Raw genomic sequence first — 10,040 nt, 5'->3', positions numbered from 1 at the left:
GGTGGTTCCTTTGCCGTGGCTGGCTGCATTCTGAGCTGTTTGCTTTTTCTCTTAGAGGCTGGACATCCTAAGAGTTTTTTTTTTTTTCTGTGTACCGTGTCAGCAACCCTCGGTAATCATTCAGCAGGGAGGTGTGACCTTGAGAAGCTGAAGACGACCGTAGGCCTTAGGAAATTAACACGGTTAAATGTTTTATCTTAGGGTTTGTTGTTGGTTTACTCGGCTTAAAGTCTTTTTTGACTGAGAAGTAAGAGGAGAAACATCTTAAAGCTAGAGTTAAATGTATATGCTTGTAATGGGTTTGTGAGCTGAGGTACCTGAGCCCTCATCATTGGTGTCCACGGTGAGCCACTGCTCCCAGCTTTAGCTCTGTATGGCATTCGGTGGCTCTGGGCAAGCGACAGGGTACGCCTTATGCAGTGCTCCCTAATAGTCAGCCACGTGCCCCTACCACACAGAATTCAGAGAAGGGAGCTTCCTGGAGGGAGGTGGTGTTCAGGCTGTGGGCATGACGGTGACCACAACCAGCGGGCCCCGGTCATAGTGTTTCGTTTCATAATCACGCCAAACCTTTGCGAGTACTCCGAGAGAGCTGCGATCACCTCCACTTCACAGAGAAACATGGTTTCGTCTGAGGCGATGAGATTACCTGGGGAAGTGGTAGCCTTTTCTCGAGGGAGACTTGATTAATCAGGGAAGGTCGTGCCTTTTTAGTTTTTTTTTTTCTTTACAGCATCTGAAAACTTTTGCTGTCAGAAATACTTTTGTATTTTTACAGGGAATTGCTTTACAGGGTCTTTTTCTCAGGGTGTACGCAGTTCAGTGAGATCTAATGCATGTATGGATTTGGATTTGTGTAACCAATCTGCACAGTCAGATAAGAGACAGGAAATCTGCAATGTTATCTCTTTATTTAATCTGTCTCAGCCACTGTGATGAGTGTCAATAGAGCGCTTCTGCAGGCAGCAGGGCTCTGAATCCATGGGGAATCTGGGAGTTGTGTGGGGTCTGGTACTCAGTTTTATTTTATTTATTTAAAGATTTTATTTATTTTATTTGACAGATAGAGATCACAAGTAGGCAGAGAGGCAGGCAGAGAGAGGGACGAGGAAGCAGACTCCCTGCTGAGCAGAGAGCCCGATGCGGGGCTGGATCCCAGGACCCTGAGATCATGACCTGAGCCGAAGGCAGAGGCTTTAACCCACTGAACCACCCAGGCGCCCCTGGTACTCAGTTTTAGAGTTGAAAACTCACCTTTATTTTTAAGAAGTGTGATTGTGTATTTTTTCTTATTAATAAGTAATATATGTACATTTTAGGGGAAAATGATAAAATTTTAAGAAATCCCATAACCCCTCATGACCTTAGCTAATCATAGTTAATCATATTGAGTATATTCTTCATATATCTTAGGTGTCAGCTTGTTGGGTGACCTGCTCTTTAATTGTAATTAATATATTGTAGTCGTTTTCCATTTACATTTTTAAATGTTGATTTTAATGAGTCCGCGGTATCACACAGTTTCCTCTGGGTCCGTGTTGTTGCTGCCTCCCTCTTGTATTTGTTCTGCTGTGATAAATATTCTTGAAACCTAAGTCTGTGTGCACATCTGTAGCACAATCCTTAGCAGAAAATGACCAAAGCAGAATTGAATCAAGGACCCACTGTAAGGTTTTTGGTGTCTGTGGTGAAATAGGTCTCCATAAACATATCTACAATGCTCCTGCCGGCTGTGCACCGAAATCCTTAGAAAGTCATGCTCGGAGGACCTGCTCCAGTGTGTGAATCCTGCCCGCCGGGGCTCTTGGAGGACTGTTGCCTTTGGTAAAGCTTGCTGAGGTGTAATACACACACACAGCACATGAGTCCTAGCATGCGGCACGCTGTGTGTAACTACTACCCAGATGAGGATCAGGAACATTCTGAGCACACCAGAGGTTCCCTCCTGCTCCTTCCCAGTCAGTCACTCCCTGCCCCCTGCTTCTCTTCCATCACCAGCGATCAAGTTTGCCTGTTACCTTGCTCTGGTGGTTCGGTTCCTCAGGACATCTGTGGATTCCTTCTTGTTGTCGCGTATGTGGCATCTTAAATTTCGTTATCGTCTGTTGTCTTTCATCACGTAGGTACTGTAGTCGGTTATCCGTTCTCCTGTTAATGGTCTTTTACACGGCATCCAGTTTGGGGCTTCCGAGGATAAGCTGCTTTAGACATTCTTGTGGTTTTGATGGACAGATACATTTCCCTTGATCATGTAAAGCTAGGAAAAGGTTTTCCAGGTCCTAGATTAGATGCGGGTCTCCCCTGTCGACCTCGTGGACTGGGTGATGTTTTGCTGAGGCCTGTCTTGTGCATGGCCAGATGTTGGCCACCTCCAATTTGGCCTCTCCCCACCAAATGCCCAGTGGCGCCCTTTCCTCCAATTACATCAACCAAACGTTTCTCCAGGCATTGCCATATGTCCCCTGGGGAGCCAAATCACCTGCAGCTGAGAACAACTGCTTAATTTTTTTCAAATTTATTTTAAAATTTATTTTTTGAAAACATTTTATGTATTTATTTGAGAGGGAGGGGAGAAGCAGAGGGAGAGGGAGAAGCCAACTCCCTGTTGAGTAGGGATCCCGGTGCAGGCCTGGATCCCAGGACCTTAGGATCATGACCTGAGCCGAAGGCAGATGGTTCACAGACTGAATCCCCTGGTGCTCTGAGAACCCCTGCTTCAGTACATGCTGCCACACTGTGTTCTAGTTCATCCAGCTGCCAGCGATGTGCGGGACATGCCATGTGTTAATTCAGCAACATACTGAACCCTGCTGGGATAAAATGATGAGTGAGACCTGTCTCCTGGGGTCCAGCAGGAGAGACAAAGTAAAGACAAGGAGAAAGAGCCTCTGGGAAGCAGTGGGATCAACGTTAACAGGGATTTATATGGAATTCTGGGGAGGGTCACCTGGTCCAGCGGGGTTGGGGAGGAGGTGGCCCCCTGAGCTGCTTCTGGAAGCAGAGATAATGATTACTCAGGTGAAGAGGAAGGAACAGGGCATCTCCAACTCGGGCAAAGGCCAGGAGGAGAGAGAAGGTATGCCACTCTGCCCAGGGGCGAACCCACCCTTTTCCTACCCTGAGCATCCCGACCCGAGGCCTTATATACGAAAATGTCCTGAAACGCGACATGATGTCCTTGTTACCACAGCACAAGAAACTGTAGCTGGGATCCAAGGTCCCATGTTCAGGTGCAGATACAGATGTTTCCGGCGTTTCCTGGCGCCCACAGGGAGGGGAATGTGGTCGGCTCGGTGAGATCTATGAACTTAGGATGGAATCTCTGGAGAAGCCCTGAGCTCTGCCCTCGAAAGAAGGAAGAGGGAAAGGGAAAAACTCAACTTCTGTTGGCGGAAAGAGGCACGGTGTTGTCTCGGGGTGGGAGGGATGTCGTACTAAAAGGATAACAGGCTCTGAAAACACCCTGTAATGTGACGATGATGTTCCGCCCTGACTGGCACGTGGTGCAGAGAGCCCCTCTCCCCTTTTTGAGTTTCAGAAAAAACTTATTACAAAAGTAGGAACCCCGGGCAATAGTTAGCTGTGTGTTTAATAAGCCACTTTACTAAAAAGTTTAGAACTGCAAATCTTGACTCTCTCACTGCGACAGACTCACTCCTTGGCCAGGATATTGGAAACTTCATCTGCTTCCATTTCCAGCTTCTAGGCTCGTGGACACCCCCACCCCATCCCCATGTCTTCTGTGGAAGAGGAGCGATCTTTTACAAATATAAGCTAATCTGATGATTCCCTGCTTAAACCTTCCATGTAGCTTCTGGCTGAAACCAAAGGGAATTCCAGAGTCCTTCGCAAGGCCTCCAATGCCGACAGCTGCTCCGCAGCCTTCCTTTCCAGTGTCCCCTTAGTCCCCTGTCCTGCTGTCTGCACATAATCTATTCATTTCCGCCTTCATGCCTATGGGGCCCATACCTGGAATGTTCTTCATGGCAGGCTCTGCTTGTTAGTTTGATCTTGATTCAGATGTCACTGCCTTACCCCATCCCTCTTTGCTGCCACATTTGCTAATATGTTTCCTTTGTGGGATGAGATGCTGGATGTCTTGGTCACAGTTAGGACACGGTGAGTCCTCTATGTTTGTTGAATAAAGGAACTAACAGAAGACCAGATGAACACACAGCTAGATTGTTAAAAATGAGGATGGAATGAGCACCAATGGAGAAATGTCTAAACGTTTTCTACATCCCAAATAGTGGAAGAGAGGTTGGACCACTCTTGAGGGAACGGATTCCCTACTAGGAAGGCAGCGAAGCAAGTCTGGGATGTGTTTTACAGGTTTTCTGTCCTGCATAGAAAACTGAACTTGGCCTCGGAAGAACTCTACAATCTTGGGCTTCTGAGGCCTCCCCACTTCCTAAGAGCTAGAGACCCCCAGACAGGAGCCTATTAGAAATCTGAAGGGAAGCCAGCCTCTTGTACCCTTTTATCTGTTTAACAAGTGCTTGTGTGTCCTGTACTATGTGCATATCGTGTTCTAAGAACTTCGGGTTTTTTTAAAGATTTTATTTATATATTTGAGAGAGAGAGGGCAGGAAGTGAAGAGGGAGGGAGAGGGACATGCAGACTCCTCGCTGAGCAAGGAGCCTGACACGGCCCTCTCCCAGGACCATGAGATCATGACCTAAGCTGAAGTCAGATGCTTACCCACTGAGCCACCCAGGTGCCTCTAAACACTTTGTAACGTGTGTGCTCCTCAAAACAATCTTGTGATGTATTGTTATCCTCATTTTTAGTATAAGGAAACTGAGTCACCGATTGGTCAAGTGATCTCAGGTGAAAGAGTTCCTTTGATTAGGGCTCGAGGAAACCCCATCCTTACGGCGTGAATGTGGAACACAGTATATCTGTTCAGATCTGCTACTTAATGGTATTTCCCTTGTGAGGGGCCCTTGAAGGCCAGTGTCATTCTCCAGATCTGTCTGACCTGCTGCCTCTCTTCCTGGTGGCAGCACCTCATTACTCAGCACCCTTTGTCGTGAGACGGGGCCACTGCCTGGATTCAGCGCGGTGGAAAATGAGCCCAAGGGTGGGCTCCACTCTCAGGCCTGGCCGCGGGGAGGCCCTTGGGAGCCACACGTCAGGGATGTTGGTGGCGGCAGGCAAAACGACCTCGTATCGAAATCACCATTTGGAGAAAAGCTGCTCCTGCATCAGCCACAGCTCTCAGGGATTAAAGGCTTGTCGGCCAAAAATGAACTTCTTCCCCCGTTGGTTCTTGGTACGTTTGGTGGGGGGTGTTAGAGGAGCCGTGTTTGCAGACACAGATGCTGAAGAAAAGCGGATTCCTCCAGGGAAGTGGATTCAGAGCAGTAGGGCCCACGCGGCATTGCTGCGTGGGGACTCCTGAGGGGCTACGAGGGAAGACAACCCAGAGGATAAAAATCGATTCCCTGTCTCCTTGCTGCGACATTCCCACGGTGATTTTGGGAGCGGCCACGGAAGGGTGCCGGGAAGCCACGTGCATCCTGCGCTCTGGAGTTGGGTGCTGAACCGCACGTCAGTGGTTTGAGGCTGTAGACGGTTTGGAAGGGGCTAGGGGGTCAGTTTATGGCTGGAGAGGACCTGGGGCAGGAGGCCTGGGCTGTGCGTGGGCTCCCCCTGTGACTTTGCACCAAGGGGCTCCTTCCCAGGGTTCTGAAGGTCAGGAAAGATGTGCGGGGAAGCCCAGAGCTGCTGGCTCATTCTGGGGAGCTTTATCTTTCTTCCTTTAAACTCCCTCTGTCCCGTGTGGCCAAAATGCACATGATGGCTTTTGTGCTACTTAGGAGATTTTCAGACCTTTGCAGCAACCAGGAACCTTAAAGAGGGCAAACCCAGGGTACCTATATGAGGCAGGGGAAAGCAGGTGCTGTCTTTGAAGTTGGGAGTGGGAGGGCCCCAGAGCCCCCCACCCCAGGGTGCTTCCACACCCCATCCCGCTCAGTTCCTCATACTCTAATGTGAAGGACCTTTGGCTGGGACCTGGGTCAGGAGGGGAGAGAGGCCTCTGAGAGGCACCCAGTCCTTTTCTGAGGTGGTGAAGAGGACACTGATAAGTCAATGAGATTCTGGTGTTTCAAAGCCACCCAAAAGTGTCTATGGCAAAGTGATTAAAAATTGAATTATTTTGGGGCTTCCTGGGTGCCTCAGTTGGTTAAGCATCTGCCTTCGTTCAGGTCATGGTCTCAGGGTCCTGGGATCGAGCCCCAAATAGGGCTTCCTGCTCAGTGGGAGAGTCTGCTTGTCCCTCTGCATATGTGCTCTGTCTCAACAAATCACAATTTTTTTTTAATTTTAAAGATTTTTATTTTATTATTTTGGATGGAACTGGAATGGGAGGACACCTGTTTCCTTCTTTAGGAAACTGTTACAAAAAGAAGATCATGGATTGGGAGAGAGGATGATTTTCTAGGAAGAAAAAAGGTAAATAAGTGTAATTGCCTAAAAGTGGTGACAGTCTTGCTTGTAGATGTTCCTCCTGCATTTTGGGAAGTTGGAGAATCCATAATACTTTCAATTAAAGTTTTCCTGAGAATCCCCAGCTGACTTTGGGGGTGGGGGGCATTGTCCTTTGTGAAGATTTTGAGCTTCTGTGAGTGAGCAGACCTCCACTCCAGAGTGACATAAAAAGCAATCTGCACCTCCTTCCTGATTTGTCTGTAATGAAACTTGCTTTCCTCAGGTCCCAGCATTCGAGGCAGATAAATATGTTCCCTTTCGTTGGCTCTTACTCATACTTCAGCAAGATTTCCCATGTGCTTTCCTTGGCTGGCTGGGAAACTGGACCACAATTTATGGGATCTTAGGGGACAGGCGCATAGAATTCCAGTGGGATCCCAGTACAGAAACTAATTGGAGATTAGAGACCATTGTGGTGTGAAGCTTTTCTTTGAGATCCAAAGAAGTGCATGTTATGCAAATATTAGCAAGTGTAAGTTCACACTGTCTATTGAAAATTTATAGACTCATTATGGTCTCGAAGGCAGGAAGCTAAGTAGATTTTGGAAAGATGCAGGTAAATTCAGGAGGTGGTAAATTTCCCCAGGGAAAGTAGAATGGCTAAAGAGTATGGCCCACACTTTTTTTTTTAAAGATTTTATTTATTTGCCAGAGATAGAGAGAGAGAGTACCCACAAGCAGGCAGAGAGGCAGGCAGAGGCAGCGAGAGAAGCAGGCTTTCCGCCGAGCAAGGAGCCCGATGTGGAACTCGATCCCAGGACCTTGGAATCATGACCCGAGCCGAAGGCAGCGGCTTAACCAACTGAGCCACCCAGGCATCCCTGGCCCAAACTTTTTTTTTTTTTTTAAGATTTTATTTATTTATTTGACAGAGAAAAATCACAAGTAGATGGAGAGGCAGTCAGAGAGAGAGAGAGAGAGAGGGAAGCAGGCTCCCTCCCGAGCAGAGAGCCCGATGCGGGACTCGATCCCAGGACCCTGAGATCATGACCTGAGCTGAAGGCAGCGGCTTAACCCACTGAGCCACCCAGGCGCCCCCTGGCCCAAACTTTTTAAAAAGATTTTATTCACTTATTTGACACACAGAGAGCCAGAAAGCACAAGTTGGGGGAATGGCAGAGGGAGAAGGAGAAGCAGGCTCAGGGGAGCTGAGCAGGGAGGCAAATGTGTGGGACTCCATCCCAGGAGCCTGGGATCATGACCTGAGCTGAAGAAAGACACTTAACCAACTGAGCCACCCAGGCGCCCCCCGGCTCCAACTTCCAATTATGGTGTATGAGATACCTTTGGTAGGAAGGAATGAAGATCAGCAACTGTCCTTGATTCTGCTTCTCAGGAAGGCATTGTGATGTGGTGCCCAGGACTTTGGAGACACACACATGCTTGGTGCCCTCCGGCTCTGCCACTAAAGCAACACCTTCCAGAGGGCAGCTGCAGGCACCGGGTGGTGTCACACAGGGTCAGACCCGGGAGGCACTCAGCCATGTACCCCTTCCACCATCCTGCTGGGGTTAAAAAAATTACCTATATATATAAAAAAAAAAAGGACCAGAATAGTGGGAATGAATGAAAGATAAAAGTTTCCTATGTAGTAGTGGTAGTTCTCTTGTAGTACTTTTTCTCTCTCTCTCTCTCTCTTTTTTTTTTTTCTTTCTTGGTTTGTTTTCTGGGGAAGGGGCCTGCCATGTGGGTTTTCAGTCAATGATGTTCCCTGACTTAAGTCCTACCGCCCCCCTCAAGGGGGTGGGCTCTGAGGAAACTTTTTTTTTTTTTCAGGCTTTTGTTCTCTGGCGGTTTTTTGTTTGTTCACGTTTTTTTTCTCACTTTGACCGCTTTTGATGGTTTTTGTAGTTTTAGAGGAAAACAAACCGCACCCTGATCTCCCTCTCAGAGAGAAGCCTCAGTCTGGCTGCAGAGCCCAAATAAGTTCCCCCTTGGCCGCTGGCAGAGCAGGTTCCAAGTCGCTGTCCCTGGGGATGGAGGATCTTTTGCTTGTACCCAAAAGCATGGCAGCAGCAGCTTTGGGCACCTCTAGACCGCTAGAGAGGTTCCAAGCAGCAATCGCACACTGAGATTTTCCCGCTGGCCCGGGCTGGGAGCGCCCGGTCTTTCTGGGTCTAAGAGCGCCCACCTTACATGCACCAATTTCAGGGAAGGCAGAGGTTCGCGCGCGGGTCTCAGGCTCTGAGAATGAGGCACAGGTCCGAGAGCACCAGGCTGGGCCTTCGCGCACCTCTCTGGGGCGAGAGTTTGATGCAGGCTCTGAAACAAGGGTGTTTATCAAAGGGCACCGGCTGGGCCTTTATACCTCTTTCAGGGGAGTATCTCAGGCTCTATAGCAGGACTCTTGCATTCTGTCGCCTGGTGTGGCTCCCATTCCCTCACAGGAAGCGGACCCCATGCATTCTCCTTGCACTGGCAGCTTAGGGACCAAGAGCTGGTTTCTCTGCTGCACTCTCTCTGACTCAGTGCCAAGGGAGGCTGTCTTGGGACCAGGGACTTAAGCCCTTGTCCCTAGCCGCCCCGATTCCCACAATTTCCCAAGAGATGCTTTGCTCTTTTGGAGTGCTTTCAACCAGTCTCCGAGTTAATGCTGGTCCCAAGACGCAGGGCACTCTCGCTTGTATTGGGGTATTACTTTCCAACTGTTTGCCTCTGGTAGCTCCCTCCCCCTTTTGTTTATCTTCTGATATCAGTTCACAGTTCCCACTCCGCTTTACCTGCCCACTGGCTTCTTCTCCCCCTGTAGAGATCCACACATGTATAATTTTGATCTCAGGCTGATTTCATGGGTGATTGGAGTTCATGGGTGATTGGTAGGTAATCAGCTCATTTTGGGGTACAAGTTGAAAAGACGCCTTCTAATTCCGCGCCATTTTGTCCCCCCTCTTAACTTTTTTATTTTATTTTATTTGACAGCACAAGTAGAGGGAGAGGATGAAAGAGAAGCAGGATCTGCACTGAGCAGGGAGCCAGATGCAGGGCTGGATCCCAGGACCCTGGACAGATGCTGCACTGAGGGAGCCACCCAGACACCCTTTTAGACCTAGGATGCAGGTAGGAGAAGCAAGCCAGGGGTTTCTTGGCCCAACACTAATGACCATGGCTCAGACAAATCCATCTTCCACTTCAGGCTTCCAGATACTCTGCGAAGGAGACATTCCCCTTCCTGTCCCTGAATGCTCTGCCAGTTCAAGGCAGATCCATGTTTCTGAGGGTTCCTCTTTGGTCATTCTGTCAGGGACAGCCAAGAGGGCTCCAAGCCTGTGTGGACCCCAGGCCTGGGGATCCCAGCCCTGAACTCTTTGCTCTGCCCTTGATGACCCCAGAATAGATCAATTCAGCAACTGTCAATCCATGCCAGGCCAGGGAACAAACCCAGCAGTACACAAGATCAACTCGCCTTGGTCCCAGGAGCCTGGATTCCCCAAGGAGGGCTTCACCTGGTCTCTGAAGGGGATTCCAGGGGTTCCAAGATGGCCATGGGTGGAGCCCACCAGGTAGAGAGGCCCCTGGAGAGTGTCCACTGGCACTGAGCAGACGGA

The sequence above is a fragment of the Mustela nivalis genome (genome assembly GCF_964662115.1).
Source record: "Mustela nivalis genome assembly, contig: HAP1_SCAFFOLD_456, whole genome shotgun sequence".
Classification (NCBI taxonomy): domain Eukaryota; kingdom Metazoa; phylum Chordata; class Mammalia; order Carnivora; family Mustelidae; genus Mustela; species Mustela nivalis.
Note: the sequence above shows the minus strand (reverse complement) of the source record.